General features: G+C 46.0%; 1 long non-coding RNA gene across 1 annotated transcript; it reads right to left on the bottom strand.

The window, feature by feature from the left end:
• Positions 1–576: 576 nt before the first annotated feature.
• LOC144290501 (uncharacterized) lies at positions 577–24,241 on the bottom strand. Its single transcript, XR_013358115.1, has 3 exons — positions 24,133–24,241; positions 5,892–5,954; positions 577–839 (listed from the first exon to the last, which is right to left on the bottom strand). It is a non-coding gene; the product is annotated as an uncharacterized LOC144290501 (long non-coding RNA).
• Between the last annotated feature and the right edge of the window lie 2,439 nt (positions 24,242–26,680).

Genomic DNA, 26,680 nt, shown 5'->3' with positions numbered 1-26,680 from the left:
AGTCATGCAGCTGCCCAGGGCAGTTGTCTCTGGAGGCTTGACGGGTACTAGAAGATGTGCTCTGCTGTTCATTCACACTCATGGCTGTTGATGGGAGGTTTCAGTTCCTTACCACATGGGCATCTCCAAATGGCTGCTCACAAAAGGGCTTCTCCCAGAATAAGCCATCACAGAGAGAGACTGAGAGAGCCGGAGATGGACAGACAGCTCAACCAAGAAGGAAGCCATAGTGCTAAAATACCACCTCATCTCAGAAATGTCACACCATCACTTATGCCATGTTGTTTCAGCCCCTGGTGCTGTGTGGAAGAATTCTACACACTGGTGTGCATGCCAGGAGGTGGGGTCTTTGGGGGCCATCATGGAGACTGCTTCCACAAGTAATAATGGGAGATGCATTGGTTGGACACTTACTACGTAGGCAAGTCCATGATTCTGGCTGTGGCTGTGAAGGAGACACCTGTTACCAAAAAAGTTAGGCTCCTAGTGAAATTCCAGTTCTCCTTCTTCCCCTCCCCCCACTCCAACTCTAATTTTCATAATAGAACCATCAACTCATACTTACTTCCCCCTCTTCCATCTTCTCTCAATTCACATTCCTTATTAAAAGTCTCATGATATCTCTTTGCTACAAGTTGTACATGCTTTATTACTTTTTGGAGAAGACAATCAAAGTGCACAGAGATAGGCCCAATATTGGCCAAAGGCTTGGCCAGCATGGTGATCCCACAAGGGGGTGAAGAGTGAAGACTGCTGGAGCCGTGAGTTTTCCACTGCTCATCTCTGGTCGTGGCTTTCCCATTCATTCTAGCTTCTCACTGATGTCCTCATCCAAAGTACTGGGGAAAGGACAGTGAAGAGGAGAGGCCTTAGTCTCTTCCCTGTGGAGCTTATGGTCCAGGGGGTGGGGTGGATAGATATTAGTCCAAGTGTCTTACAGATAAATACAATTACAAGTGAAAAACACTGATATGAGATAAAGTGCAGGGTGAAATGAGATAACAGGGAGTCTGGCTTGGCTGAGGGCCCAGGAAGTACCTCTGAGGAGAAAAAGCAGGCAGCAGGGGATAATTCCTGGTTGTCACTAGGATCAGAGGAAAAAGAAAGGCCCAAACCTCTCATTTATGTTCAGGCTAATATTAGCATAAGAGACATATGAATAATTTATTTTTTCTCACAAATATTGTTAATACTTAAGGGTAATGAGTAAAAACTTGAGCCCTAAATTAAAAAATGAAGACAACCTTCAGTGATATATCTCTGCACCAGGCAAGGTGTCTCCTTATGGGAACAGCAGAATCACCCAGAAACAAGTGTCTAATTATAGCAGTGCCATCTGTGGCACTAAAATAAGGATGATTATCAACACTATCTTTCAGGTTTTTCACTAAGTCAGAACAATTTGCTAAAAATAATCTGTACTGTATCTGCAACGCCCCCAAACAATGTGTGTTTTCCCATCACCACAGCCTGCTTGCTCCCCACAGCCCTGAAGACTGACAGGGAGTATTAAGTCCTGCTGGCAGTGTGTTCTTTTGTTGGCTGGTTTTCAACCTGAGCTTTGTCACTATAGCAGTGGAAGATGGCATAGAGATCTTGAATGCAGAAAGCTGGGTGCATCTCCCAAGAACCTCCAGGGGATTTCAGGACTGAGAGCCCAAGGTCAAGTCTTCAGTTCATGGAATCAAGTAGGGTCCAAGGAGGCTAACACATGCTCTCTCTCTGTCTCTGTCTGTGTCTGTCTGTCTGTCTGTCTGTCTCTCTCTCTCTCTCTCTCTCTCACACACACACACACACACACACACACACACACACACACACTGCTATGTAAGATGCTAAATTATAGAAGCCAGACACCAATTTGTTTATCGTCCATAAGGAAGTTCTCTTGTAGGCCTGAACACCCAGGTCCCCCATCAAGGGGGTCCCTTTTTGGGATCAGAATTACAGTGAAGTCTGCAAGATCACAAAAAGGCCCAATAAATGTAGAGACTGAGCTCAGAAAGGCAGGTAGAGTGATTATGACATTTCACCTTGAGCATAGGGCCACTGTTGGCCTATATAGAATCTTTGTGTGAATTAGAAAAAGGTGACCTAATCCAACCCAAGGACCCAGTCAGGAGAGCAGAACAGGTACTGAACTTCAAAACTCACTTGCCTCCTGGGCCAGGAGCTTTTGAGTAGCATGTACCTGCACAACAGTTCATTGCCCACTGTTGTTGCCATGGGTATAAGAATTCATTTATTGCCCCACAGTACCACTGGCCCCTTTGAGCCAGAAGAGCCCCTCCTGCCTCAGACTCAAAGACTCTTCCCTCTGAACAGAGCATTATGGATACAACCAATGCTGCCCTTTGGATTTCCTCAGGGCCTAGGCAGTATTAAGGTGATTTGTAAATTGATTTGTAACAGTATCCTCCTAGCATTTCCAGGAGGAGCTTAAGATTGATTATGGTGAGAGGCAGGTTGAGCAAAAAGAGTTCTGGACCTCCCACCCCTGCTTCAATGAGGAAAGCTCTTTTTTTTTCCCCTGCCTTACTTGTTGGACTACTATGTGAGATTTACTTTAGGAAAAGGGTTTCAAATGAAATATGCCTGAAATAATATTTCTACCCAGGGAAAATATCTTTTAAGAATGAGAATAGTGGCAAACTGAAAGAAATGGATAGGTTCCTAGAAAATACAATCTATCAAGACTGAATCATGACGAAGTAGAAAATCTGAATAGACTACTAGTAAGGAGATTGAATCAGTAATCAAAAATTTCCCAATCAACAAAAGTCCAAGACCACATGGTTTCACGGTAAATTCACCAAGCATTCAAAGAAGAATTAATACCAATCTTTTCAAACTCTTTCAAAAATAAAAGGGTTGCTCTTCCAAACTAAGTTTACAAGGTCAGCATTACCCGATACCAAATCCAGAAAAAGATGCCACAAGAAAAGAAAGTTACAGGCCAACATCCTGATAAACATAGTTGCAAAAATCCTCAACAAAATATTAGCAAACTGAACTCAACAATACATTAAAAAGATCGTACTGGATGATCATGATCACTTTCAGTGGCCCTACGATCAAGAGAGATTTATTCCAGGGATGCAAGGATGGTTTAACATCTTCAAACTGGTCAATGTGATACACCATATTAACAAAAAGAAGGATAAAATCAACTGATCTCAATGGATATAGAGAAGGTATTTGACAAAATTTAACATCCATCTATGATAAAAAAAAAAAACTTTCAAGAGAGCGAATATAGAAGTGTACCAGAAGTGTACCTCGGTGTAGTAAAGGCTTTAGATGGCAAGCTCACTGCTAACATCATATTCAATGGTGAAAACCTGAAAGCATTTTCTTTAAGGTCAGGAAAGGACAAAGATGCCCACTCTCACCACTTTTATTAACCTTAGGATTGGAAGTCCTAGCCACAGCAATTAGGCAAGAAGAAAAAATGGAAGGCATCCAAAGTAAAAAGAAAAAGTAAAACTGTCACTATTTGCAGATAACGTATATAGAAAACCATAAAGGCTCCATCAGAAAACTGCTGGAACTAATGCATGATTTCACTAAAGTTACAGGATACAAAATCAATTCACAGAAGTCTGTTGCATTTTTATACACTAATAATGAACTATCAGAAAGGAAAACTAGAAAAACAATTTACAATTGCAACATAAAGAATAAAATACATAGCAATAAACTTAACCAAGGAGGTGAAAGACCTATACGTCTTGAAAACTACAAGACATTAATGAAAAATTTTTAAAAGACACAAATAAATGGAAAGATATGTGCTCATGGATTGGAAGAATTAATATCTTTAAAATGTCCATACTACCCAAAGCAATATTCAGATTCAAAATTCCAATGGAATTAATCTACAACAAAGGAACCAAGAAAATACAGTGGGAAAGAAGCAGTCTCTTCAACAAATAATGTTAAGAAAACTGGGCTGCCACATGCAAAAGAAGGAAACTGGACCACTTTCTTACACCACACGCAAACATTAATTTAAAATGCTTAAAGATGTAAATGTTAAGACCTGAAACCATAAAACTCCTAGAAGAAAACAAAGGCACTAAGCTCCTTGATATAGGTCTTAGGAATAAAGTTTTGAGTCTGAAAACTAAAGCAAAAGCAGAAAGGACTACATCAAACTAAGAAACTCTGCACAGCCAAGGAAACCATCAATAGAATGACAAGACAACCTATTGAATGGGAGAAATATTTGCAAGTTGTATATCTGATAAGGGGCTAATAGCCAAAATAGAAGAACTCATAAAGCTCAACAGCAAAGAAACAGTGTGACTGAAATATGGGCCCAAGATCTGAATAGACATTATTCTAAAGATGTATAGATGGCCAACAAGTTCATGAAAAGGTGCTCTCTACATCACTCATCATCAGGGAAATGAAAATCAAAACTACAATGAGATATCACCTCATACCTGTTAGAATGACTGCTATCAAAAATATTAGAAATAACAAGTATTGGCAAGGATGTGGAGAAAAGGGAGACTTGATACTAGTTGTGGAAATGCAAAATGATGCAGCCACTATGGAAAATAAATGGAGGTTCCTCAAAAAAAATTACAAATAGAACAGCCATATGATCCAGCAATTCCACTTCTGGGTATTCATCCAAAGAAAATGAAAATACTAACTTCAAAAGATATCTGTACCTCCATGCTTATTCACAATAACCAAGATGTGGAAACAACCTAAGTGTCCAATGATGGATGAATAAAGCAAGAAAATGTGGTAGGTATACACAATGGAATATTATTTAGTCATAAAAATGCATGAGCTCTTGTCCTTTGTGACAACATGGATACACCTTGAGGGCATTATGTTAGATAATAATAAATTAAGTCAGAGAAAGACAAATGTTGATCTCTCTAATATGTGGAATCTAAAAGTAAACAAACAAATGAACGAATCACACCAAGGTTACAGAGACAGAGAACAGATAGGTGGTTGCCAGAGGCAAGGTGTAGGGCATGTGAAAAATATGTGAACTGTTTTTGTTTTCAATAAAGTGAATTTTAAAAATAAACCATGCAAACTCCTAAAAAATAAAATAATAAGAAAGCTTCTACATAGCCAAGGAAAAAACAAACTAAAGGAAAAAGCAAACTATGAAATGGAAGAAAACACTGGCAAACCATATATCTAGAAGGTGCTACTATGTGAAATATACACACATAACTCAACAGCACAGAAACTAAAACAGTTTTAAAAATAGGCAAAGGATTTGAACACACATTTTTCTAAATAAGATATACACATGGCCAATAGATACATGAGAAGGTGCTCAATATCACAACACATTCTCTACAGTATCATGAAAAGAAATGAGAGTAATGATAAAGGTTTCTATCAAAATTGAGAATGAGACATGCATGGTCCCCAGTGTGGTTGCTCCCTCCATTCTGCATTCTCCACTGTACAAGACTCATGAGCATATCCACTAGTCAAATTCTCCTGTCCATTTGGTGATTTAGTGCCTCTCCTGAGTGGTTACAAAGGACCTTGTGCTCTGTGGCCACTCTATATGTCCAACCACATGCCTCTTCCCTAGGCCTCCTTGTCCTTGAACCCCTTCTAGGCTCCTGACCAATCAGTGAAGCAACCCCTCAGTGCCCATGAGTACATGCATATCCTTACCTTGGGCCACTGTGTGATGGATCTAGGCCAAGAATACATTTTTTACCTGATGTCCTAACAGGAAGGGCATGATGGCACTTTGAATACCAGTATTGGCTTGAACCATATCCAATTGGCCTTGAAAATCTGGTTAATTCCTCTTTTCCAAGGTGTGGTTATCCAAGTAGAACACCACAGATTCTTTAAGAGACAGACTAGAAGAACTGCTGCTGTCTGGCACTCACCGTGGCATTGCAAAATTCTTCCTTGCGGAGCTCAGTCTCCTCTTTATTCAGTGGGTTCTGGGTCTGGTGTGGAAAATGGGCAAAGGATGTGACCTACCATAGTCTTCTGTGAATACATCCTTTTTTGAGATACAATTCATATAACATGAAATTCACTGTTTTAAAGTATACAATTCAGTGGTTTTTAGCATATGCACCAGGTTGTGTAACCATGAGCACTATCTAACTCTAGAACATTTCCGTCACCCCAAAAAGAAATTCATACTTCCTAGCAGTCAGGCTCAATTCAGCCCTTACAACAACCTCCACTAGCTCCCACCACCTCCAGCAACTATTAATCTACTTGTTTCTGTATTTGCCAGAATATTGGACATTTCATACACATGGAATCATACAATGCGTGACCTTTCAAGACTGGCATCTTTCACTCATCAAGATGTTTTTGAGGTTCATCCACATTGTAGCAGTGTCAGTACGTCATTCCTTTCAATGGATAATATTCTACCATATGAATATGCCACATTTGTCTATCCATTCATCAGCTGATGGACATTTGGCTATGAATCCATTCTCAACCCTTTTGATTATGTTTATTAAGCAGTGCCCATCTATTTTGCCCCTAGGAATGTCTTGTTCTATAGACTGTCTCCATTACCTGTGTCTCTGAAAAGTAGAATACTCACCCCTTTTCCCCTCATTCTGACCTTACAGTCCATTATGGTAATTACACCAATCTTGAAGAAGCAAGTGCTACACCTAAATGCTATTGTAGGGTTGTCATCTCCATTGCTCCTGGAAGCCCTGCTGTAGGACAGTGTTTCCTAGCTTCAGCCTGGCCTGTGAAGGACAGCCACTGTTAAGCTTTCTCAACAATGTTAGTGCTCCCCTCACCAGTGGGCCATTGCTTCTTTTCCAGCTTCCAAGAGCCATCCCAGAGGGAATCATCCTAGGACACATTCCACAGTGTTATACTGCTATGGCTGAAGGACCTCGTATCAACAAATCTCTCTTATCCAGCTTATTTAATTGTCCTCTTAGTCCAGCACCCTCAGGACTGACTCCCAGGCACACTTTCATTCCTGCTAGTACACATTAGGCAGGTTCAGGAGCTTCTTTGGTGTATAATTCCTCTCCTCCCTGAGAAAATCAGCAAAAGTCAGGGTCCAAGGAAAGGGATGGGGCCCTGACACTTGGGATGGGATATTGGAACTTGAGGACTTTGAGCCTCCAGATTCCCCTGAAACTCTAGAGTTTCACTCCCATTTACTGAGGATAGAGTCCCTATCCATTGCTTGATGACTGCACAGGCTCACATGAGGCAAGTGACTTTTAAGACCATGCTGGCTCTCCTTGGGGACTAGCCCCACCTCCCCTCTTGGCTCCAGTCCAATAACTAAAGCCTGGTGGCAGGCAATACAAATCAACTGGAATGACTCAGCAGAAAAGGCCTTTACTAGAAGAAGGCTGGGAGGTAAGGCTGCAAAACCCAGCTTGAAAAACATCCAGGAACCAAGAGGCATTGGAGCAAGAACCACATTCACAGCCATGCTACCAGAATGGCCTGTCGGGGGTGTTGCTGCTAACTTTTAGAACAGCCTGATGCCCTCTCTGTGCATAAGTTCTCACCATTCCTTCAAGATCTCACCTCTCACCATGAGTCCAAGCCCCACATAGGAGCATCCAAGTGCCTGAACCTGGGTCACTGGCATGTGCTCTGCTGGGTAGGTCAGGAGGTGAGGAAGGATGGTGTTGGTACTTTGGCTTCAGAAGTCACCTCCCATTACACTCCCACCATGGAGGGGGGGATTCCTTGCTAACACGGAGGAGTTTTAGGCCATAGTCAGGTAAAGATAAATGTCCCTTATCTACCACTGAGTGAGAGGGACGTGAGTAGGGGTGCTCGGCTATTCCCAAAGCACACACATATTGGCAATTCCAATATTTTAGAGTATGGCCCTTCTTGGGGAAGCTTTAGACCATCCCAGACTTCCTTCAAAGGAGTGAAGACCTATTGCTGAATGTGGGAATCTAGCCAATAGGCTCAGAGGTATGGTGAAAGATGCTAAACCCTTCTCAGCACCCTTGGAATCACCCCACAGTAGAGAATGGAGTTTGGGGTGGGTACTTCTTACCCTGTTTGAACTTGAGGCTGATCCTGCCAGAAGGCCTACTATTAGGTTGGGATGTATGTAGAGCAGACACATCCCACAGGGGATCCATGTGGGGCTTATAGATACATCCTCTTTAATTCTGGTTACAGATGAAGTTAGCCAGGTATCAGCCTGTGGAACAGGATAGGCTGAAGACTGGAGCTCTGTACTGGGTCAATAGATAACTCTCTCCAGATCAGCAAAATGAGGCATAGGTTAGGCAAAATGGCCATAAAGAGTTCTGAGCTGTGGCATAGTCAATTCTGAAGTGAGACGATCATCCCAGCCCACAGCAGACTCATCATCACACCCTCACTTCTGAGTGTTCCTCAGTTGGTTATACTGGACAGGGCACATATCCCCAAAATGTGTAGATTCAGTCTAGGCTATATGGTCACTATAATGAATCACGTAGCTCTGAGCTCCCTGGCATCCATGGCAATGATGGAAACTCAGTGACTTATGTTGCTGAGTTAATCAGAAGAGACAAACTTTGTTGGCATGTATATTAGTTTGTGTGGTCTGCCATAGCAAAATACCTTAAAATGAGTAGCTTAGACAAAAGAAGTTTATTCTCTCACAGTTCTGGAGGTTAGAAGTTGAAGATCAAGGTGCCTGCAGAGTTGGTTTCTTCAAGGCCTCTCTCCTTAGCATGTAGATTATTGCCTTCTCCCTAAGTCTTCACATGGTCTTTCTTCTATGCCTATCTATGTCCTAATTTCTTCTTATAAGGACACTTGTCAAATATGATTAGGGCCTACCCTAACTTTACCTTAAATACCTCTTTAAAGTCTCTATCTCCAAATATAATCACATTGTGGGGTACTGGGGGGTTACAACTTCAACATATGAATTTATGGGGGCATATATTTCATCCCATAAAAGTGTAAAACTAAGTTGTGTTCTTGTACAAGAAATACTTATGAGCAATTTGTCTTATGTCTTCCTTTCTTGGCTCTTCCCTGTTTACCGCAGTAGACTACCCATTTGGCCCTTCTTGGACAATGATTCATGCTTCAATAGTATCCTTCTCTCCTTTCTACACATCCTCACTACCTAGTCATGGTCAAATACAGTGTGGAGATTTTATTCTCAGTAGAGTGTAAGGGACTGATAACCCTTAAAGAATTCTCCATTTTGTGTAGGATGGGAAAGAAGTAGCATTCTAGAGAATGTGGCTTTAGGCCCAGAGGTAGGTTGGACTAAGGAGGTAAAAAATGTCTTCCAGTCACCCTTCACCTTCCTGCCCTTGCTGACTGCCTGTACCACAAGGAAACATAACTGGGAGTCAGGATTCAACTGCATCATTGTCGCCTGTGTGGTGGTCTCAGGGTGGCTTTTAATTGTTTTGAAGGTCATTTTTTGCATCTGCAAAGTGAACATTGCCTTCATATCTATCTTACTTTGTTCTCGTAACAATTTCAGTATGTTGTAAAGTGGTATGTCAGTACTCATCATACACATGTCACAGTAGACGGGCTGCAGGTTAGAAATGACAATTTCTATGATTACTTGCTCTTTGTTCCTTCATCTCCAGGCAGACTCTGTGGCCCCTCCTAAGTTTGGGGGCTGTGTCCACTGCAATTTAGTGAAGGAACATCTGTACTGGTGAGTCCTCAAGATGCCACCAATCCGCAACATTGCAGGCTTTGCTGGGGAAATGTCAATAGGCTGGTGGTGCTGTCCTGCATCTCAGAGGAACACTAGATGATTTTCACACAATGTCCTCATTGTACAACCGAGAAATCTGTGCTCTGGAGAAGCTCAAGGCAGCTCCAAGTTCCCATGACAACTCATCAAGAAAATTGAGATAAGAATGTATCTTCTTTCTCCCTTCAGAGCCTCAATTTCCCTCCCCATTACACCGAGAAAAAGAATATGACTTCCACTCTGTTAGCACTTTGAGAAGATAAATATAATTTTTAAGTGTATAACTGCATTTAAAAATCCAAGCAACCCATTCTATAGTTGAGAACACTGAGCCTGTTTAGGTCATGTTGAACTTCACACCCCATGACCTGCAACATGGCCTCATGCCATGGTCCACCTGAAGACTACCATGGATAGTATCCTTCATGGAATTATCTTGCATGTGTCATGAGTGCCCTCAACACTTGCCATAATGAAGGGGACTTATGGTGGCACCACCAAGTGAGAGAAGGAAGACTCGTGGCCAGACAATTGCCTGATGCCTACTCTGTGAGAGTCACATATGTGCAATGGACATTTGCTTATTTATTGAAAATGTTTTGGACATCTACTAAGGCAGTTGCTGGGAGGGAAGCTGAGAGGTAGGAGGACCAGGCAGAGCAAGATAAAGAAAGAGGACCATGTCCTCCAGATAGCAAGACAACAAGAGAAGGAAAGGGGATTGGCTTTGGAGACCCAACTAGGGGCTTGAGGAGGAAGGTGCAGCTTCTACCCTTGGCCTGCCACATAGCAGGTGCTTGGTAACTCAGGCCAGTATGAACAGGCCTGACTCACTCTGTAGTGTCTCCCTGAGCCTTTCATCATGTGGCTGATAGGGGCATCACAGAAGCCACTGGGGTCTGTGAATGCTCTCCAAGGCCATACACAATGGTAGATATGGCATAAGCAGGAAATGTCTTTCTTCCACTTGAAGCTAAGATGGGATATTGTTATTATGAGGTGATGATGGTAGTGGTGGTGTTGATAATAATGGCAATGATGATTATGGAAATGGTGGTGGTAAGTGATGGTGATGATGGGGATGGTGACAATGATGCTGGTAGGGATGGTGGTGGTGATGGTGATGGTGGTGGTGTTAATCATGGTGATGATGATGGTGATGGTGATGATGATAGTGATGGTGATGATAATGGTAATGGTGGTGGTGGTGTCGGTGATGATGATGGTAGTGATGATGATGGTGGTAGTGATCATAGTGGTGATGATGATGATGGATGATGGTGATGATGATGGTAGTGACAGTGATGATGGTAGGTGATGGTGATGATGGTGGCAGTGATGATGGTGTTAGTGCTTATGATGTTGATGATGATGATGATGATGATGATGATGCAGAAATTCACAGGCTTGGTTAAGACCATCACCTCACACCCTACCTGATGCTCACTTATCAATTTGAGATGTTACTATGAAAACTTTGCACTTTTGACTCTGCAGTTTTTGCCCCTGGTAAAGGACAACTGTCCGTGGGTGAGAGAGTTATGTTAGGCTTCAGCAACTACTTACCCCTCAGTGTGGCTGGGCTCAGGATCTTTCACGAAGGTGTGCTTTTCTGGGAACGTTGCAAAGAGTGGGTTTTCATAGGAAAAATAAGAGGGTGGACTACAAAAATCTTCTTTGCTCTGTGGGCCTCCCTTAGCTGTCATCTCATCCCTGTATCTGCTGCCCACATGCTCTGCCATGCATCTCTGGGAAGACCTTTTACCTCACTCCTTTACCACCCCATCCTTCACCCCTGCCAGGCCCTGAACACCTCAGACAAGGCACCAGCATACTAAGCAGAAGCTCCAGGAATGCCTTATCTGCCTTGGCCATTCCAAATTGACCTTGCAAAATCAGGCAGAGGCATAAGCTGGCTACCCCTGGGCTGCTCTTGGGGAGCTCCTGGAGTTTTTAAATTAGTTAAAAATTAGAAGATTTCAAGTTTTAAAGAATTGTTTCTTTAGCCTGTTTAGAAAAAGTGGAATATTGGTGTTCATATAGGCAGCCATCAGCAGAAGCCTCAGAATGCCTGGCTGAGCCTAATCCATTCCAGATTCAGTAGCAAAATACCTGATATATGTTTTATGCCACTGCTTTGGGGTGGTTTATTATGCAGCAAGAGATAACCGGTACAACAACCAAAGATGTCTAAACCACCCTTCCCTGAGTCGTGGCAGGTCAGGGGTGATGCTTCAATTTGCCCCACTCATGTTAGGGTCTACAGAATTCTAGATCTGGTAAGGCAATCACAGCTGTCCACCCTGTGATCTACCAGCCAGGACAGAAGGAAATTAGGACATACAGTCTCCTTATAGGCTGCAAGGAGTCCTCTGTTGGGTGTATGGTTCCTGCCCTCCCATGTAAGGGGTTTGATATTAAGAAACCAAGGAGGGACGCTGGGTGGCTCAGCGGTTGAGCATCTGCCTTCAGTTCAGGGTGTGATCCTGGAGTCCGGGGATCAGGTCCCACATCGGGCCCCTTGCATGGAGCATGCTTCTCCCGTTGCCTGTGTTTCTGCCTCTCTCTCTCTCTCTCTCTCTCTCTCTCTCTGTCTCTCATGAATAAATAAATAAAATCTTAAAAAAAAAAAAAGAAACCAAGGAAAACCTGCAGTTTCTATGCTCCCCACCCCAAGCCTGCGTTGCTGGCTCTGAGCTGTGATGCCATATTTGATCTTGTTCCAAGGGCCGGCAGATGTTCCAGGGCTGGCAGATACGCTCCTCCTCTCCTTTGCAGTCCTGATTTGTTCTCCAACTGTAGCATTGGGCCCTTCATCCCAAGGTGTTTGAAGTTTCCTGGCCCTAAATTGGTCTTGAATGGACTTGGTCTAATTATGCATCAATCTTTCAGCTTTGCTCTTCTGCCCCCTGGTGGAAGGTCTTATGTGGCCAGCCCACCCTCTGACCGGCTGTGCTTCTGAAATCCAGCAGAGCTCAGCTTTCTCCTCCTTTCTCCAGCTCAATATGGGGGTTCTGTGGTTGGGATACTGAACCCAACAGCTCTCATTTGGATGCCAGTACTTCTTTGCTTATGATTCTGGCCAACCTTGTACCTGTGGGGGTGGGGCTCTGGGTCTGATATATCAAAGTGGGCTCCTATGCTCATCCAGTGAGACAGAGCTCAGAGAATGCCAATAGGTAGACACCAGGCAATGGCTTTCCCTATTTTCCCATAACCACTGGTGTGCCAATACCACCTAGATCCATGCCATGCAGTTCTTCCTTCTGCATGAAGGTGGGACCCTCTAACCCTCAGTTCCATCCCCATGCTCAGGACCAGGACCACTCATGCAGCCTGGGGCCAATTGGCAGAGGGTCCATCTGCATCCACACCATGCCTTGGGGTCATAGGATAGAGGAGTGTCCCACCCCCACCTCTCACTCCTCCTTTTGGGCAAAGGTTGTGCTCATTGGTGACAGACAACTTAAAATCTTGGGCTTAATGGGGCACTGAGATGTGGTTTCTCTCTATTTTGTTTTAAAAACAGTAAAAACAAAATGGCATGCTTGCAAAAAAAAGAGGGATTTGCAGGCTATTCCATGTTCTTTTCCCTCACAGGAGGTGTGCTGCTTGGTCTAAGAGGAGTCACACAGACCTTGGAGTATCTGGCTTATTGCAATAGACCAGCCACACTTTCAAGCTAACTGTTCCCAGTGAGAAGGTAAACTCAGGACTGGGAGGTTCAAAGTTGGTCCAGCCTCTCTGATAGGAATTCTACAAGGAGCTGTGAGCACAATTACACATTCTTAAGGGAAGCTTCTTGCACATGTTTCTAGTCTCCAGCAATAATGAACCCGCAACCCTGTGTTTCTAAAACTGCTTTAAAGGAAGCCCCCAGACCAAGCGCTGGCTGTCAGAGAAGCAAGAACCTTACTAGCTCCTTGCCACTAATATGCACTTTTCTTCCAGAAAAAATTCTAAAGCCTTAGGAAATTGGATGCTCAGTGAGGCTGGGTTACCAATTGATTTCCAGTTGGTATTTTTTTAGCAAGTTTTATGGACTTCATATAATGCCACAGAACATTGATTCTCAGGCTGGGGCATCCAGTCCTGAGCTGGGAATTCTCCCCACAGATGGGATCCCAGTTCCCATGTGCTCTCTAAGTGTGGTTTCCATGGTCTCTAAGCCACCAGGGCTTGAGCCAGACCATGTGCCCACATAATACATAACACTCAGCAGTGGGGACCATGATGAACAAAGCATGCTCTTGACTTTGGTCTGGGGGTGATAGTTTTAATCACAAGAGTAGCTGAATACCTCCTCTAGATGCAAAATATTGGTCATATTTCCAGAATGTGGCCTAGCTGGGGAAAATAATGAAGGTGGGGGTCAGCTTCACATGGGTCACAGAACCTGCACGTGATGGAGGGTAGGAACCTTTTCCTGAAGCTTGTTCATCATTGGTTGGATTACACACAGAGCCTTCTCATACCTCTTGGCTTCTCCAGCAAACAGATGCCTCTGGACTTGTTCAGTTTGAACTCAGCTGAGCCCATACCTGCACATTCATACCTCAGTTCATTTCACCACCACCCTGGGAGGCAGGTAATGATACAGGTGGGGGAAACCAAGGCTCAGAGAGAGGAAGTAGTGCAGCAGGGACTTGATTCCAAAGCCAACACCCTTGACTCTGTTTCTCTCTGCCTCCCTGTCACATTGAGCCACTGGCCCTGCAACAGAATATGATGTCACCATCTCCAAATAGCCTGAGACTGAAGCCCAGAAAGTAAGTGACTTGCCAAGATGACAAGGATTATTAGTAATGGATCAGGAGCCACCAGCTGTTCCCTGTCCCCATGCTTGGTCCTCTGCACCCACTGAAGACATATTTAAAATACGTCCACAAATTCTTAGCTATTCTTCCCATTAGACTACAGAGACTGATTCCCTTCTTTTGAGTGTGGACTGTGTTTAGTGACCTGCTGCTAACAAATGGAATGTACCAGAAGTGACTGTGTATGACTCTGAAGACTAGGTCATAAAATGTACTGTGGCTCCCTCCTTATTAGTCTCTCTTGGATCACTCACTCTGGAGGAAGTCAGCTGCCATGTGAGGAGGACACCTAACAGCCTCATGGAGAAGTATACTCAGCTGAGGCCAACAATCACGTAAGTAACCTTGGCAGCAGACCCACTGGCCCCCATGGCCTCTCATGGCTGCAGCCCTGGTTGACATCTTGACCACATCTTGGAAAGAAGTGAAACCAGAACCACCCAGATTTCTGACCCTGGAAACTATAGGAGATAATAAATTTCTGTTGGTTTAAGCAGTCAGACTTCTCTCTGTCTCAAATAAATAAATAAAAATCTTAAATAAAATAAAATAGAAGTGAAAAAGCGGGCATCTGGGTAGCTCAGTTGGTAAAGCGTCTGCCTTCAGCTCAAGTCATGATCTCAGGGTCATGCTCAGTGCTTCTCTCTCTCTGTCTCAAATAAATAAATAAAATCTTAAAAAAAATAAAGGAGCACCTGGGTCCTGAGTTGGTTAAGCATGTGCCTTCAGCTCAAGTCATGATCTTGGGGTCCCAGGATCAAGCCCCTCATTGGGCTCCCTGCTTAGTGGGAAGTCTGCTTCTCCCTCTCCCTCTACTTCTCCTCCCCTACTTGTGTTCTCTTTCTCTCACTCTCTCAAGTAATAAATAAAATCTTTAAAAAAAAAAAGAAGTATTGCATTTATAAAGAAAGTAAAAAAGCAAGCAAGCAAGCAGCCAGGCTTGGCTCTGATTGGTTATGCAGCAACAAATAATTAATACACCCATTCCATCCCCTTCTTCCTTATCATCATTATCTGCTTGGTGTCACTCCCACCCCCTCCAGAGAAAGCCTGTTCATTAAGAAGGGAGAATATGGGTTGGCTCTACCATTGTGTTCATGGTCAACAGCATGCTACATCTCAAGTAGTCCTTAGGGTATCTACCAAGAAACTCTTCCTTCCAAAGGACAAAGAGAGCCCATAAAGTTGCTGACAGTGGTTGCCTCGGGTGGAACCACCCGAGGAAGGTGGGAAAGCAAGACACATTTTTCCTGAGTACCTTCTTTTGTCTATTGAGTTTTGTACTATGTGTATGTGTGTTGCCTATTCAAAGATAGATAAATTAAATATATTTAAAGTATTATTTTACTAATTACCAAACTCTGCTTGATATTCCTAAAAAAAAGAAGACCTTTGTGGCCATATAAGTCTGGGGAGTTTGGCTGATGTGTCCTATTCCTAGAGAGTCACGTTAGGGAATTAAAGATCTGAGAAATGCTGTGGTAAAGAATCGTGTTTAATCTGCTTAAATCCAAAATATCCAAATTTGTTCAAACTCATAACTATTTTTCCATAAACCCTTGGCTTTAAATAGCCTTGACTATAAATAGCTGTGTAATGCCACAATGTTTGGGAATGTGTCTCTGACAACATGGTGCCAGTTATAAAATCCTTAAACACCAGGGGTAGGGGCCAGACATGAAGGGCACTAGGGGCAGGTCAGCTCTGGGATCTTGGAAGCATGGAAAAGGTATGTCCAGAGAGAAAAGCCCTTCAATCTACTCTCTACAGTTTACCTGAGGGCAGGCCTGTCACTATTTCATTTTTAATTCACTCATGCACTCAAACATACACTGGGTTCATGACCTGAGACTCAATCAGATACATTGTCTTCTCTCAAGAAGCTCATCCCAAAGAGGAAGATGTGCAGAAATCAGCAGGCCAAGACAGCACAGCAAAGACTCCCTGAGAAAGTGGCCTGTGAACCATACATGGGGGGGGGGGGGTGAGCCGGAAGCAGCCAAGTAAAAAAGTACAGAGGATGTTCCAGTAGCGCTGCTGAAAGCAGACCAATGGAGCTAGAGCAGGTGAACTGTGCTGCCCAGTGTCTGTGGTCCCAGCCCATGCCACCCTCTTGAGCTCTGCTCTGGGGTTCCCAAGTGATCTGCAATTTTCCAGGCTCTGTGCCTACTGTCTCTGTGTTAGGTCCTGCTATAGGATCTAACACAAGAGGCAGAGCAGGAGCTCAGAAAGCAAGAGAGAAAGCATCTGCTCTGATAGGATGGCAGTTGTAGCACAGGGACTGGGTGATTATAGACCCCAGCAGCTCTGGCAAAGGGAGCACCTTTATCAGAAGTCACAGTCTCAGGGGTGTCTGACTAGCTCAGTTGGTAGAGCATGACTCTTGATCTTGGGATTGTGGGTTTGAGCCCCACGTTGGGTGTAGAGATCACTTAAGAAGAAAAATCTTTTTAAAAAAGTGTTGTAGTCCTGAACAAGAAGATGCCCCATTCTAGATCTAGAACCATCAATCTCAGCTTCTCTCATACCACCAGCTTCTTCCACAGGACAGCAGAAAGTGCAAGCTCTAGGCTCTAGCCCAGAGGTGTTAGTGTTTCTTATCTCTAGGAATCACCCCTGCTTCCTTTAGTTCTCTATCCTTCTTTCTCCCTTTTACTCGTGCATCCTTCCAACACCTCTGTAACCAGTTCTCTCTATGAATTGCCTCTGTGTGAAATATCTAAAGTGATTTCTATCTTCCCGACTGGACCCAGACTATCTCAGTACTGATTCAAGAAACAAGCCCTCTTACTTGGGTTCCTGCAATGGCATTGTTCAGCTGTTTGAGTGTGAAGGCAGAAATGGGCTCATCGCCAGTGGAAAACAAGACCCCAGTGATCTGTGGTATGTGGTGGCATTATAATTACTCAATCACCACCCATGGTTGCCTGGGAGGGAACACTGTTGAACGGTTAGAGTTTGGGATAGACAGTTGCCACTGCACTCAACCATTATGGAAAACTGGTGTCTACAAAGAATGTCAGCATGACTTATGACCTCCCTGAAGAGATTACAAAAAGCCAGAGGCATACAAAGAGGAGGAAAATGAGGAAAAAGAGAATGAGGAAGAGAGGAAGAAAAAAATGGAATTATTTGAAAATTAAAATTAAGAACATACGTACATTCAAAAGATTCCATTAAGAGAGTGAAAAGGCAAGCTACAACTGGAAAAAGATATTTGCCACACACAAAAGACTCATATCTAGAATATATAAAAAGCTTCTAGAAATCAATAAGAAATGGCAGGCATCCCAGCACGGAAAAAAAAAAAAAAAGTTGAAGATTTGAGTGGGGGACACCTGGGTGGCTCAGTGGTTGATCGTCTGCCTTTGGCTTAGGGAGTGATCTCAGAGTTCTGGGATCAAGTCCCACATTGGGCTCCCTGCAAGGAGCCTATTTCTCTCTCTGTCTATGTCTCTACCTTCTCTCTATGTCTTTCATAAGATTTAATTAATTAATTAATTAATTTAAAAAAAGATTTGAGTGGGCGCTTCACAAAAGAGTAGGTTCTAGTTGCTGATAAACGTATGAGGTGCTCAAGCTCATTAGTCATCAAGGAAACACCAACTAAACTACAATATATCAAAACCACAATGGAGTACCACTTCCCACATATTAGGATGGCTATAATCAAAAATATAAGTATTAACAAATAATGGTGAGATTACAGAGAATACAGACCCATGTACTTTGAAAGTAGATTCCTGGCATCATTAATTAATAAGCTTAGGAAAGCAATATGGAAATCCCTCAAAAGGGAAACATAGTTACCATATAGCCCAGCAATTCCACTTCTAGGTATGGACCCAGGAGAAATGAAACTATAAACTCCGAAAAACTCGTATGTGAATGTTCGTATCAGCATTATTCTTAATAGTTGGAAAGTAGAAACAACTCAAATGTCCTTCAACTGGTGAATGGATAAATAAAATGTGGGATATCCATACCATAGAATATTATTTGACCATAAAAAGGAAGTACTGATGCATCCTACAACATGGATGAAACTTGAAAGTGTGCCAACTGGAAGAAACCAGCCACAAAAGACTGTTACGGGGAACCCTGGGTGGCGCAGCGGTTTGGCGCCTGCCTTTGGCCCAGGGCGCGATCCTGGAGACCCGGGATCGAATCCCACATCGGGCTCCCGGTGCATGGAGCCTGCTTCTCCCTCTACCTGTGTCTCTGCCCCTCTCTCTCTCTCTCTCTGTGACTATCATAAATAAATAAAAATTAAAAAAAAAAGACTGTTACATAATTTCACTTCTATGAGAAGTCTGTAATAGGCAAATCTAGAGACAACCAGATGAGTAGCTGCCAGGTGCTGGGCCAAATTGGGTGTCAGGGTGACAGCTAGAAGATAATGGGATTCTTCTGAGGTTGATGAAAACATTCTAGAATTGATAGTAGTGATGACAGCACAATTCTGTGAATATGCTAAAACCCATTGAATTGTATCCTTTAAATGGATGCATTGTATCTCAATAAAGCTGTCAAAGAGAAGGAAGGGACACCAGAGGGAGGGAGGATGAGAAGGAAGAAAAAGCTACAGTGCAACACCACCACTCACCCATCAGAAAGGGTAAAATAAAAATGAATCCCCAGCATTGCTGAGGGTGTGGAGAAAGCAGAACTCTCACACACAGCTTGGGGTAGACTCGGGGGGAGTGTGACTTGATGCAATCACTTTGGAAAACAAGGGTATTACTCACTCCTATGGCCCACTGGCCCTAAGTTATTTTGCTCTTTTTTTTAAATTTTTATTTATTTATGATAGTCACAGAGAGAGAGAGAGAGGCAGAGACACAGGCAGAGGGAGAAGCAGGCTCCACGCACCGGGAGCCCGGCGTGGGATTCGATCCCGGGTCTCCAGGATTGCGCCCTGGGCCAAAGGCAGGCGCCAAACCGCTGCGCCACCCAAAGATCCCCCACTGGCCCTAAGTTAGAGAATAGACTATATGAGTCCACGCATATAAAGTTCAAAAGAGGTAAAACGGCTATACGGTGTTAGGATGGGATGGTCGCTGCTCTGGGTGCAGTAGGCCTTGGGGGGGTGGTACAGGAAGAGCATCTGGGATACTATGTTCTGTTTCGTGATCTGGGTGCTGTTGCTCAAATATGTTCACTTGTGTGCTCCTGGCTGTACACTTATAATTTATGTACTTTTCTGTATTTATATTAGAATGACTGAGACATTTACCAAAAATTTTTAAAAATAGGGAAAGGAAAAGAAAACTCTACAGGCCCCTAGCAAGAAAAAACATGTGCCATAGCAGCTAGTTTTCATTTTTGTAACTAGTCTTGAGATCTGTTGGCCTTGGCCTTAAGACCTGACCTAGGACTTCCTGTGTTCCTCAGCCATTCTGGGCCTCCTTTGCCCCTGTCTGTACCTATGTGGGTTCTTTACCTGGTGAGGTTGTTCAGAGCTTTATTTGGGAAGGGTCTGTCTCTGGCCTGTTGTTGTTGCACCTTCTCATTGACTCCATTATTGGACAGGAAGTACTAAGAGATACCCTGGAGACTCTATGGGCTTCTCGACCTGTCCTCCCTGCCCTCCACTTGTAGCAGCAGTCCTTGGTAATCAGGTTGGAACCCCCAGCTGGTAACACCCCCTTCTTTGCCCATTGGCCCAGGAGCATGAAGATTCCAAGGTAGCCATCTCTTGGCCTCAATTTCTGATTCAGTGGAACTTTGCTTCCTCCCTGGGGACTGAGACTTTTCTCCCTGGGGAACTGAGACCAAGCCTATCAGGCCAATAGCTCTCCAAGTTGCAGAGGTGAGAAGCAAACACTTGGTGAAGGTGTTTACTGCAAGAAGCCCCTCCCACATCCACTCCTTGATTCCTGGATCTGTGAGAGAAGCAGCAGCATATACAGGCTGCAGGTTCAGAACATGTAACACATCCTCAGGACAGTACCAGCCCTGGAAATATGTTTTGTAGGTGCCAAAACTGAGCCTTGGGTGGGCCATTCACCATTCTTCCAGGCCAGCTGCTTCTGGGATATTCTGTGCATTTGTCCTGGACTTTCGCAGTTTTAGAACTGAACTCTTGAGACCAGGAGCCCTTTCAGCCCCCAGGAAAACCAGATGGATGGTCATCCTGGATATCTTCCAAACCAGAGTCCCTCCCAGCAGTTAAGACCAGGACTTTGTGCCTCTGTATGCCCTGTGCGTGGCCCAGCACAGGCCAAGTAGATCACATCAGCTTTGCTGCTGGATCTGGAGGGTCAGGGGAGCCTCCCAGCTGCTATGACCCTGAGGAGTGGCAGCCATGACATGTGTCACTTGCAGGATTCAAAATGAGGGCACCGACCGTGCCTTGGATTTCGTTGTCATAGTCTGTGTTGATTCTTTTGCTAACTTGGACAACTGCTCTACCAGAGAACAGGAGAAACAAACATTTAAAAGGTAATTTGTAGTCTTTTTAGGGATTTTCCCTCCAGTTGCCTTGTCCATGTTGTCACCTCAATTCTGCAAGGCAGGCAGGGTTGAGACCAAGAAAGATGACACGATTTACTCAAGGGCCCTGGCTTCTTGGCATTGGAACAGGCTCCACCCAGTTCTTCATGCCCCAACCCCAAGCTGCCTCCCCATCCTTTGTGCCTTTGTACCCTGGACACAGTACCTGGCAGCTCCCACCAGCCTGTCTGTTGTAGCTGAGGGACCCCATCAAGCCACCCCCACCCTCTCATTCTTCATCTGTGGGTTGCAGATAAGTCTGAAGGTCTCAGTGAGATTGTGGCCAACTATAAGCAACCATCAGATCAGGTGTAAGAGCATCCTGCTTAGCAATTTGACAGAGGTCCCTTTCTAGGACACTGAGCTGTCTATAGGTTTATTCCTCAAAGTGGGGCCTGTGACTAGCAGGCATGGTGTTATCTGAGGGCTTCATACCCACACGGAATCTCAGCTGGCCCAGCCCTAGGAAAAACCAGGCAGTGTGTGAAGTGTGGGCAGGTGCCTTTTGGGAGGTGCTCTTAGTCACCTTTGCTTACACTTTAGTCAATGAACTGTTGTCTTTCTTCCCTGCTGGAACCTTCTAAATGTTTTCTTGTCTAGTAGTCTCCTAGGGCTACCATAACAAAGTAGCACTGACTGGGAGGCTTAGATAACAGAAATGTATTTTCTCGCAATTTTGAAGGCCATAAGTCCAAGATCAAGGCGCCATCAGGGTTGGTTTCTTTCAAGACCTCTCTCCTTGGATTCTTGGAGATGGCCAACTTCTCACTGTGTCTTCGCACGGCCTTCCTTTCCTGTATGTCTGTTCCTAATCTCCTCTTCCTTTGAGGACACCAGTCAGATTAGGTAAGGCCCACCATAATGACTCATTTTACCTTAATGGCCTTTGTAAAGGCCCCATCTCCAAATATTATCACTTTCTGACACACTGGGAGTTCAGGATCCAACATATGAATCTGGGAGGACATTTTAAGCCACAGTAGCCCATTTGGTCCATGGCAGGCCCAAACATCATGCTAACCCAGGGGAGTGTGGGGCATGGCCAGGGTTACAGAGGGGAAGGGCACTCTGAGAAGCTGCTGTTGTGAGCTGCAGGTACCCAGAGACACTAAGACATGCCATCTTGGGGGGAGTTAATTCAGCAGCATAGGGGGAGAGGTGGCTGGCATAGTGGGAACAGCACAGTTCAAGGCACCAGGGCAAGGAAGGGCGTGCCACGTGCAGAGAGCTGTTAGAAGGTATTTGGCAAGCAGAAGACCAAGTAGACAGGGGCCCAAACTCCCTGCCTGGGCAGGTGACAAGTCTCCACAGCACTGGGTCTCTTTTAGGATTATAAACAGGGAGAGATGTGGTTAGTATCAGCTAACCCATAACACGTGCTCACCATGTGGGCATGGTGACCATGGATGGGAGATGAGGACCCAGGGTTCTGGTCCTCCACCGGTCACTGACAGTTTCTGCTCCTCTGGACAACATAGTGCAGAGAGGGCTTTAGAACCTTAGAGATCGTGTGTGAACTTCCTGCTCTGATATCTACTGATTCTGTGACCTTGGGGACTTGGCCTAGTCAGGCTCTGGTTATTCATTTATTAAGACCCAGCTTACTGTAGGGACTAATAAGATTGAGTTAAGTGATCTGACACACAGCAGAGGTACCAATACTGCTTGTCTCATTTCCCTTTGGCTCCTTGGCGTGTTGTTCCTCTGTAAATCTGCTGGGATATGAAAGGACCTGCACAGGCCACTCACAGTGGGAAACCACAGGACCTTTGACAATAGTCTGTGCAGCACAGAGTCAGTCCCTTGACCTGAGGAGTCTGGGCAGAGGGAAGCTTCTGGAAGGGGCAGGGGTGGAGGCATGGTAAGCTAATGCCCTGGACTTACTCTTGACTCAGTTTATCACCCAAACTCTCCATGCATGGCCAAAAGCTGAAATTTCTGATTTCTAAGCTCCTACTCCCAGCCCTCAAGGTCCTCGCAGACCTTGGAGAGGTGGGTGTGCACCCTGGGACTCAGGAGGTGTGTGCCGGGGGAGAAGGTGGGTAGGAGGAAGAGCTTGTGTTAGGCATGAGACATCTGCTTGTATTTTGAACTGTCTCTGAAGGTTTGTTCTGGGTTCAGCGAGGGAAGGGGGAGGCGAGCACGGAGAACACTGATCTCTTCTGTGTCACCTGTCTCCCCTCTTGGGGATGCCTCTGGCATATTTACAGTTTCAGAAAGGATTTTGTTTGGGGAAAAAAATAATTCTGCTGTAAAAAGAGCAAAATCTGCAGTGTGACTTTGCCCCACACCAGCCCCATTGGATCTGTCCCGGGATGGGCATCTGACCCAAGCCAGAGCGACCAGAGCCCCCTCCCCCAGGAGTACGAATCCCAGCTCATTTTGCAGAGATGTAAACTCTGCCCACCTTCAGAGAAAGGTGCTCCACACCAATGCGAGAACCAGAGGAGAGGCAAAGGGGGCATCCAACAATGCCCTGGGCTGTGCAGTGGCACCCCACCCTCCCACTCCTGGAAACCCCAATGTGGCTTTCTTACCCTCAGTTCCTGTTTTGTAGAAAGCCAGCTCGAATTGGCTATTTACAAAAGACCTAAATCATGAGTGAAATTGTTGCAGAATTCCTCTTACTCTAGAAAATCTGACGTAAGCATGGAGACCTTGGAGACTGTGAAAATGTTTTATCCTGTAATATGTCCTCTCGTGTATGATGCATCACTCACTCACACACATGAAAACCTGGAGTTGCATTTCTATCTGCAAGGGTAAATGTCCTCTCCAGGTTTTACCATTATCCTGGATCTCCTGCCTTGAGCTGGGAATTCCTGTGCCCCTTAACGGGACTTGCTGCACTAACTCCACAGCTCGGGGCGTGGATCGATCCTGCTGGAAGGCCTTGGCAATCTGCCTGCAAACACTGCCACCACTGTGGTGCCATCTTCCAGAACCTCAGCCTTAGCTTGTCATCCCTCGCTTTGGGACCTGGCAACATACCTGCTTGCGGGATGCTCAAGCTCAGACCCCTGCCTAGTCCAACAACTGTCCTGCTGCCCGCCTCCCCTGTGCAGCTATCCCCGCCTCCACCCCCACCTCTGCCCCTCACCATTTCCTTCCCCAGAGGAGCAGCGTTACCTGCCTTGAGAATCTCCTTCTGCCTTCACCACCCGACAGCCAGGGCACTGGGGAGCAGTTCCCTTGCGTCTCCCCTGACCACTCTGCTGTTCCTCTTGGCATCTTCCCAGTGCTGAGCATTGGTCCTGGCACAAAGCCGGGGTTCCGCAAACATGGGCTGAACTGAAACCCAGCTGAGGTTGCAGCTTCCTGAACTGGCCTCTCTTCTGTTCCCACTCTGGCTCCCAGTCACGGCTGGGGCAGGCACCCTCAGTTGTGGCCCAGACACGGTCTTTCCAGGAGGGCCCTGCAACCCTGGCACCCATGGGATCTATTTGAGCAGCACCTAGGCTCCCAGTGGCCCCTTCCTCATCCCCCCTTCTATGGCCACCTTGAGGAAATGTGTACTTAGCAGAGTGAGGTTTCAATTTAGTTATGGACTTAGGATCCAGAAGAAGAATCCTGGGAAGTAGGTTGCAGAACTTTCTGGCTTAGAGCAGGAGGTAGACAGTGGCTGTGAGGTCCTGAGCCTGGGGAAGGGGTGGTGGCAGCTTCAGGGAGCCCACAGGATGGTTCGCCAGCCTCCAGTGTGGCACCCCATCCTGGACGGAATCCTGGGGTGAGGGCCCCCCTAGCCCTGCAGGGAGGTGAAGCCCTGCTGTGTCCCACATATGACAGTGCAGGAGGCAGACTGTCAAAGACACAGGGAGCGAATGCCCATCTCAGGAAGTGCCCTTCACGCTGCCTCATTACAGAGTAACTGATCCTGGAGATCTGATCTGAGCTGGGAGGCTGGAGATTTTCACCTGGAGAGCCTTCCCTATCTTCTCTCTTCCCTTCTGCAGAGAAGAGGATGACAAAGTAGCTTCTGGAGGCCCACACAAGCACGGAAAAAACACATTCAGGGCACTGATGGGCTGTGCCCACTCCCTTGGGGAGGAGATTTGCACTCTCAGAGTACAGGGGAGTGAGGAGCCAGAGGAAGCCAGGGCCCCAAGCCCACACTCCTGGGGCTCTGAGGGCACAGGGCAGCCCTCAGGAATACATCCAGCTGCGAAGTCCAGGCACCCAGTGGGAAGAGGCTTTGGGAAACTGCCTGTGGTCCTCTCCTAACAAGAGCTGGGCAGGGGTTCAGGCTCTGCTGTGTTAGAGCACTCTCTGGGCCTTCCTCTCTGCAATGGCTCCAGACTGGGTGCACAGTCAAGGAGTTGGAAAGGGGAAAGCACTGGCTAGCTGCGTCACTCTGCTCAGGAGGGCAAAAGAGTCTCCAGAGACCATGGTTAGGGGCAAAAGGCTGCCTACGCTGCAGGGGAAGCTATGAAAGTGAACACAGGCTGTTGGAGTTGATTCAGGACACAGCATGGCCCACCCCTTGGGAGTGGGCTGGGATGTTGGGGGGCAACTGCAGTGAGGCCCCACGGGGACCCTCAGCTGGGCAACATGGGGTCGGTCAGGCAGCAGGAGGGTCAGCAATCTGGAGACCCCATAGGATGGCCCAGCACGTGGAGGCTCCAGGCAGCCTGTGTGAAGGCCCTGGGCCGCAGGGTCAAGAGTTGCTTCCCTGGTCAAGAGTGGTGCCCTTTCCTGATGTGGGAGCCCACTCAGACCAGCTCAGGGCTGTGCAGAGTAGCCCTCTGATAGTGTGAGGAAATTCGAATCATGGGTCCTGGACTCCAGTCCCACTTACAGCTTGCTGGGGCCTTCCAGTGACCTCTAGGGTCTCAGAAATGAGTCAGCAGGTGGCGAACACCTGGCACCTGAAGCGACTCCCTTGTGGCCCTCAGAGGAGGCAATGGGGTCAGCTGGGGGTGCCTGGGGAAGGACAGGAGAGATAGGAGAACTGGGGGTTGACTTCCAGGAACCCAGGATGTTGGGGCACCCCCAAACCAGCCATAGGAGAGGGGCTGCTGGCCCAGAGCCAGGGGCCTTCTCTAGTCAAGACACCAGGGCTGTGTGATCAGTGATAAATGTCTATCCCAGGAGAGGTGCCCGCTGCATTTGGCATTCACTGTGTCCTAATCTTTCTAGAACACTCCTCGGCAGGGAGAGCCCTCCACCCAGGTACCTTTGGGGAACACTGGGGCTTCTCATTCCTTCACTGTTAACAGGCTTTGAAGGAGCCTGGGGACCCAACGGCTAGTGCAGAGACCCCATCCATCCCCCATCACACCTCCCCTCCAGTCCCCCACTGATCAGACTGGTTGACACCTCAGAAGGAGGCCGCTGGGTCGTTATGCCGAGAATTGAAACATTGCTTAACCCCAAGGAGAAACCACAAGAAGAGAAAAACACGCAAGGCTGTTGCATGCAGCTGGGTCTGAGCCCTCAGCCTGCTCGCCGTCTGCCTGGTGGGTTGTCTGTGTGACAGGCCACAGAGAGGTTTGCTTGCGTGGGACTGTTTCCAAGACCCCAGAATGATTCCCTTTGGACAGAGAAGGGCGTCCTTTCATAGGGACCACAGGGCTCAGGCTTCTCATGCCTTCGTCATGAGGCCTGTGTCCTCCTGGTGAGTGACACCCCTACACAGAGGGCCTCCACCCCCAGCGGTCCAAGGAGCAGAGCAGCCCCC

The sequence above is a fragment of the Canis aureus genome, chromosome 2 (assembly GCF_053574225.1).
Source record: "Canis aureus isolate CA01 chromosome 2, VMU_Caureus_v.1.0, whole genome shotgun sequence".
Classification (NCBI taxonomy): Eukaryota; Metazoa; Chordata; class Mammalia; order Carnivora; family Canidae; genus Canis; species Canis aureus.
Note: the sequence above shows the minus strand (reverse complement) of the source record. Positions and strands in the feature narration are given on the sequence as shown.